We start from the raw sequence: 7,672 nt of genomic DNA, 5'->3' as shown, positions 1-7,672 counted from the left end.
AGAGGGTAATTTAGTAAGTTCATGCTGCTAGTAAGTGACAGAGCTTGAAATCTGGTCTCCTGGCACACACTCCATTATTTTCTTAAACCATGCTTCCTTGTTTAGAAATGCAAAACCTACAGTTTATTTCATTAAAAATAAATTCTTCAATTATGAAATCTTGTCCAACTCAAACCAATACTAATTGGACCAACCAATGGATGATTAACAAAATGTGTTACATTTCTGCTGGCTTTTAAGGTATACAGCCTGACAAATACACACTGTCTTTTCTCTCTCCACACTTCAATTTTTCATCAAGGATCATAACAATGAAACAAATATTGATTTAAAATGTAATATTCAGGAATTCTAGAATGAAGTCATTTTTAGAGATTCAAGTTATAAGGCAATCAGAGAGCTTTTGAATGTCAGGAGGCTTCCTGGACAATGCTTATAAGCTGATTGGAAACTTCTAACATTACAAACTAATGTTGGAATACAATGTTGATTCCAGTTTAAGTTATCCTCTTTGAGGTCCGTGGGTTTGTTTTCTGCAAAATATGTTAAGGAATGATAAATCTTCTGTATGTTTTAAGTGTGGGCAAAATATAAAATACAATTATCTTCATGTATTTTTTACCCCCAATATTGAGTAAAAACATACTTACTTGCTTAGTTTGCTCATAATAACTACCCCTGAAAGTCAACAGTGGTTCAAAACTGCAACTCTACTAGAGTTCTGAAGTTGTGACCCTAAGGCAAGACTAATAAATTTCTAAAAAAGTAAAAATACACATTCTCTTTGGGGCAGAGGGGAGAAAGGTGAATTTCTGTTTCACTAGGCTGTCTTCTAGGTGACATATTTTGGTCTATCAGTTAGAAATTACTGTGAAAAATGTCTATTAAGTGGTATGCTTAGGACCAACACCTGTTGGGTGAAAAAGAAAACAGGTTTTGACAGAGGAATAAACCAAGCTGCAATGCAGTCTGTGGAGGCTTTTGCTGACCCTTAGCAGAGTACTGAGGATGGGAGGAACCTCAGAGCTATTGGCAATCTAAGCAAAGAGGGTCAAACATTTATACTCACACATCTCTCTGTCACTAAATGTGGGCCACTCCAGGAAGTAGGCATGATCTTAGGCCAGGTGACTCTCTTCAGTTGAGATAATCTCTGAAGGGGATGATAGCATCCTAGAAGCTGGGATAATAAATCCTTACTTCTGTATAGACTTCGAGGTGATGCATAGTAGTGTCTACCACAGAATGTGTCAGCTGTTACTGAGTGGCAAAGCAAAGGTCTAAGAATTGACCATTGGATTAAGTCTGGTAGACTGGATCAAAACTATTCTCTCATTGCAGCCTAGAAAGTGTCACCCATTGAATTCCTTTGTCCTGGCTCATCTGCCACATTTCTGAGTTAAGAGTAGAGTTAGTTTCCCCTAAACATTTGGATTGTGCAGAGGAAGTATAGAAACTTTTATGAAATTAGGGGTAGTTGCCAAGAGAAAGGAAAGCATGTCTTGGGGAGGTATCCACAATGCCACAATGGATACTGTATTGCTTAGCCTCTGTGGTGCCATATGGAATAATTTATTTTATTAATTATGCAACAGATCTTTATTTATTGCTAATTTTAGCCCGGGCACTAGGTCTAGTGGTAAACTAGACCCACAATGTGTCCATTGTCCTTGATCCTATATTTCAAGAGGGAAAAGGAAATAAACAAATAAATAGTTTTATCAATTGTGGGGAGTGTGGTGAAAGAAACAAAGAAAGTAATGTGATTGGCATTAGGGAAGATACCACTTCAGAAATGAGGGCCAAAGAAAACCTCATTGAGCGGTTCTCTGGTAGACCAGACAAAACTTCACATAGAAGGTAACATTTGTGGCAAGCCCATATTATTTTTCTATATTTCTCAATAGAAAAAAAGGAGAAAAGGAGGGAAGGGAGCAAGGGAAGAAGGAAAAGGAGGAAGAAGAAAGATTTATTAAAGATTGTACATTGTGAATTATTCTTTTATACTGCTGTTCTTATTTTGAAGGAAATTAGAATGTATTCTATTCTACTGTCATAAAAATTTAGAAATCTTATACCTGTCTCAGGGACAGTTCAGAGAAAATTGCTAGATATAAAATTACTATATTTAAATGACTATCAGTGCTCTTGAAACTTCAATTAGCCTGAGTGGTACTCAAAGCCATGCAGCCAGGAAGCAAGATGGTGGGGAGGGCAGAAGAGTCAGTTAGGCAGCTGTTTTAAGGATGTACACTTTCATAAAAATATCATGCAGAGCCCAGCATGAAATAGGTGTTTAGCACATGCTTATTGAAATGCATGCATATTAATGCATAATTTTTTATACAAATAGTGACACAAACAACCATATTGACTCTGTACTCAGTGTAATGCTTTCCTCTACATTTTTGTGATTGAAGGAAATTGTAGAATTAAAAATGACACCAATTCTTAAGGAATAAATGCATAAACTCTGGGACCACAGAAGAATGTACAAGAGCAGTATATAAAATCCTTAAATGAATAAGCAATGCCCATAAAATTGCTCCTTTGGTGCTTAAACACACACACACACACACACACACACACACAAACTTATTGGTTTGGGGAAATGAAGATAATATTATCTATTTTATTTGGTATAATTATGTTATGAAACCCATTCCAATTTAGTTACATCTGCAAACCATTGCAATAAACTTTATTTACCCCACTGATGCAGATAAAAATTGTGTTTCAGGAAATGTAGTTTGGGTAAAGAATAAAAAGTGTATTCTAGAAGTAAGCACATATATAACCAGTAGAGGACTGTGGTAGCTAGTTTCCAAATATGGTTCCCAAATGAATCAAGACTCTTGGTCTTTGTACCTTTGTGTGGTCCCCTTCCATAGTGATTCAGGATTGGCCCTGTATAATTAAGAGAAAGCAGAGGACGTGATGCTGAGTGACTTTTGAGATTAGATCATACCTAAGTTGCAAGCCTTGCAACTTATACCTTAATTTTTTAAGATGTTCCTTTGGGAGGTCAGTGCCATGAAAGAATTCTAGCCACTCTGAGACTCCCAAGCTTTGAAGAGAGGTCACTTAGAGAGAGAAAAAGAGATGCCTGACCAGACCCAGTTATTCTAGCCATTCTAACCCAGGCACCAAACATGGGAAAAGAACCTATCTTTTGTTTCTAAATTCAGTAGACCCCATGGAAGAGAACTGAAAAAACCCAGCTCACATCCAAAACTATGTCCCAAGACATATGGCCCCAATCAAACCTTACCTGTCATCTCCAGCCATACCACCTGCTCCAGGTAAGTGAGGAGCCTTCCCTCTATGCCCTGACATATATCTGAGCCACAGCATGTTCACACAATGCAAATGGTTGCCATTTTAATCCAATAATTGAAATGGTTTGTTACTCCAGAAAATATACCAAAACGAAAACTTGGTACTGAAAGTAGGTTTTTTGTTAAAACAGAAAAGCAAAACGTGTGCGTTTGTATTTGAAACCAAATGTTGGGTGGCAGTGTGAAGGACTTCAAGTAGACAGTGTGTGGCAGTGGAAGGATAATGAGAAAAGTGTCATTGGAGACTGGAGAACAGATAAATTGTGTTGCATGGTGATGGAAAATTTAGCAAAATTATTGACAGAGATAATGTAGATGTAGTAGTTTTAGAATATGTCCACAGATTCTTGGATATCCCTCCCCTTTAAGAAGTGGAGCTCAATTTTTGACTGTGGGCTAAACTTAGTGACTTGCTTCTAATGAAATAAAATGACTTCAGAGAGTGGGTCATAAAAAGAATTGTGGCTTCTCTCTTGTTCTCTATTTTGGATCACTCACTCGGGAGGAAGAGAGCTGTGATGCTAGAAGGACTCCCACGCTGTCCTGTATACTGACATCTTCAGCAGCAACCAGTGCTGAATGGAGGCATTCTGCCAATAGCTGTTGGAGTGAGCCATCTGGAGTGATGATCCCCCAGGTCCAGACATGCCTTCACACAGCTGCAGCCTCTGCTGACATCTTGAGTGTAGCCGCATGAAAAACCCTGAGCTAGAACCATCCATGTAAGGCATTTCCAGCTTCCTGATCCTCAGAAACTATGTGAGAAGGTAAGTTTGGTTTCATTGTGTCTCAAGATGCTAAGTTTTGAGGTAAATTTTTACACATCAATAAATAATAGAGTGAATATAAAGTAAAAATGTGTCTATGAACTGGAAAATCTGGGTTTAGCAGGAGTTAAGGGAGAATTTTGGAAGTGCCAACTGGTTTCTTTTAGTTGTGTATAATGAAATATGGCTATAGAGAGATGACGTAAAGAAGGAACTCATCACTTTTCAATCTGAATGTTGAAGATATATAAAAGAGCTATAACCAACTTCAGACATCAAAGATTCTCAATTTAAGGAATGGCCTCTAAACAAGGATTGAATCCAGTACAATTCGACTTCTGTGCCATAATGGGATAAAATTTGCAGGGACAGGTAAAGTGTATTTTGCATGTAGATGGGATGTTGTGTTGTTGTCAGAAAGCTGACTGGAAGACTGCATTGTCACAAAGATGGCAAAAATATTATCTCCAAAACCACAAGCTCCTCCTGAAACATGGCCTTTCTAATTCCTAATCAAGAGGTGACATTTATTTCTCCCCCCCACCTCCCCAGAGTTGACTGAGCTGACTGTAACTACCATGGCATACAAATACAGTGGAAGTGATGTTGCCCTGGTCCTGGGTGGAGCCTTTGGCTGGTTAAGCAGCTTCCTTTTCCTGTCTCTTGGATGCCAGACATCATGTAAGAAATGTGATTATCTGAAACCACCATGCTGTAAGAAATACAAGTGTGGAAAGGCCCTACAGGATGGCACATTATGTGGAGAGGCCAAGAAGCACTGAAGTACCAATGGTGTGAATGAAGAACCTATCTTAGAAGTAGATACCCTGGCCCCAAACAACCAAGGTGAGATGTTGCCCCCACCTGAGCTCATCTCTATTTCCTGATCCAAAAATGAATCAGATAAATACAAAGTTAGGAATAATTTGTTAAATAGCAATAGTAATTCCATGTGACATTTGGATAATGCTCTATCAAGAAAGCACAAAGCAAACCCAGTGACTTGATTCTAGCAACTAAATTACAGTAGGAGTGATGGGTGCCACTTTGGACATTCAATTATAAAAAGACTATGACTTCCATGTTGGTGTGTTCTCCCACTCTCATTTATTCTCTCTCTCTCTCTCTGAGGGGAAACCAGCTACCATGTTGTGAGGCTGCCTTGGATAGAGAAAGGACAACTCTTATGTCATGATGCCACTCAGGTTGCCAATGAAGTTCTCCATATGGCAGTGAAATGAGGCCTGAAACGAACCACGTGAGGAAGCTTGGAAGATATTCTGGGGCCTGCCAATAGTCCCCTCAGTGAGCTCAGAAACAGATCCCCACATTTACCCCTCCACCCCTGTTGAGCCTGGAGACAATTTGCACTTCAGTAGGCAGCTTGAAGGCAATCTCTTGAGAGATCTTCAACCAGAACCAGCCGGCTATTCTACTTCTAGATTGCTGAACCACAGAATCCATGCGTTAATAAATGTATGTTGTTTTAAACTACTAAGTTTGGGATGACTTGTTATGCACCAATAGATAACTAATACAATTCTCTTCTGTCTTGGACCTTTTTTGTTTCCTGTTCTCTGCCTGCTTTTAAGATGTTTAGCTTTTGCTATTCTTATAGGAAAAGGCAAAATGTGTCAGGTGCAATTTTCTCTGTATTTATCTTACTTGAGGTTCATAGTTATTCTTGAACTATTGATCTCATAACCCTCTAATGATTTAGAAAATTGCAGCCATGTCTTTCCACATATTGTTTCTCTTTCTAAGACTCCAATTACATATATGGTAGATCTCACTGCATCCCGAGGCTTATCATGTTTTCTTTGTGCTTTTTCCATCATTTTTATTCACTGTTCTTCTGTCTCTATATAGTGTTCTGACTTATCTTCCATCCTATTAATTATATCTTCAGGTATTTGTAATCCATTGTGAAGCCTACCGTTTGCATTCTTAATTTTGGTTACTGTGTTTTCATTGACTAAATTTCCATTTTCTTAAATACTATTTCTTTTCAGAAGCTCTCAATTATATCTGTTTCTTTGAAAATATTCAGAATACTTATATTAAAGTTATTGTGTAACTCCATGATCTGAAACTTATTCAAGATATTATTTTAAAGTCATTGTATAACTCCGTTACCTGAGTTCTTTGTGTGTCTGGCTCTAATATCTATATTTTCTTTTTTTTTTTTTTAAGTAATCTCTCTGCCCAATGTGGGGCTTGAACTCAAAACCCTGAGATCAAGAGTCACATGCTCTACTGACTGAGCCAGCCAGGCACCCCCATATTTTCTTTAAAAAAAAAAAACATTTTATTTTTTCCCATGTGGCTGATTATTTTAGCGTTAATAATATAAATTGTATATAATTAAGACAATATTATGTCTTCTCTTCCTCCAAAGGGATATATGTCTAAAACTAATAACCTTCCATGAGCTTAATCTGATTATAAGAAGCAAGAATTTTTTGAAGTTGGACTTCATTGCCCTGGAGAGACCTGGAGAGCCCGATCATTTCTAGTACACCCTTACTCTTAGAGTATAGGCATTGCTTACTTGGCAGCTTCTGGATTCCAGGTCTGTCACTTCTAGCCCCATGGAATTATCAAAAAGTTCTGTTCAGCTTCTCAACTTCTCACTTGCATTTAACATTTTCCAAATACTAGGTTCCTCTTTCTGTTTTTTTTTCTTCAATATCTTAGATTAATAATTTTTCAGTGCCTTGCTAGGTTCCTGATGCCTTCAAATAGATTTTTAAAATGTATTTTGATTAGTTTTTCTATTTGTAATTGGTCCATATTTCCTAGTCACTATGCCAGAAATAGATATTCCTTCACACAATTTTTTTTATATCCCAAGTGAGAGAGAATTCATTTACTTTCTAGGGGAGCTGTTCTTTTGTTTTAGGGAAAAGATAAAAAGTGTGTGTGTGTGTGTGTGTGTGTGTGTGTGTGTGTGTGTGTGTTTTGTTCTGGCAGATCTTTTTTGATAAAGAGGTATTCTGTGCATACGTTTTGTCCCTGTGTTTATTTTTATCTCTTGTGTTATATCACCATTTTTATTACAATTTGTTGATTAGGTAGGGGTTATGTTGATGTGGGGGCAAAGGACATATGGAAAATCTCTTTACCTTCCTCTAAATTTTGCTGTAAACCTGGAACTGCCCTAAAAATATGAACTCTTAATAATAATAATAAAACTTTGTTGAACTATATAACTATATCTTAACCACATTTGGGGAAAAGGAGAGGTAGATCCTCTTTCTCTTCGGTATAAAGATAATAGTAGTCAGCTATGATACAGTAAGGGGTGACCTGCTATAAGAAAATGGATTTGTGATTATGCTTCTCTGCCCAAATTCAGAACCATAAAAGGTATTAAATCAGAAACACTGGTGGACTGATGGTAATGGGCTTTTTGAGATGCTGAAAAGCTGAAAGCAGGTATGTACTATTCACTCAGGGTCACCTTAGCATTATCTTTTTTGTTTGTTTATTTTTCTGGGTGAAGATGTGGCTTTGCTTGATACTCAGTATGGTTCAAGCACCAGAAGAGCCTTGAGTTTGTAAATA

The sequence above is a fragment of the Zalophus californianus genome, chromosome 1 (genome assembly GCF_009762305.2).
Source record: "Zalophus californianus isolate mZalCal1 chromosome 1, mZalCal1.pri.v2, whole genome shotgun sequence".
Classification (NCBI taxonomy): domain Eukaryota; kingdom Metazoa; phylum Chordata; class Mammalia; order Carnivora; family Otariidae; genus Zalophus; species Zalophus californianus.
This window is presented reverse-complemented; position numbering follows the sequence as displayed.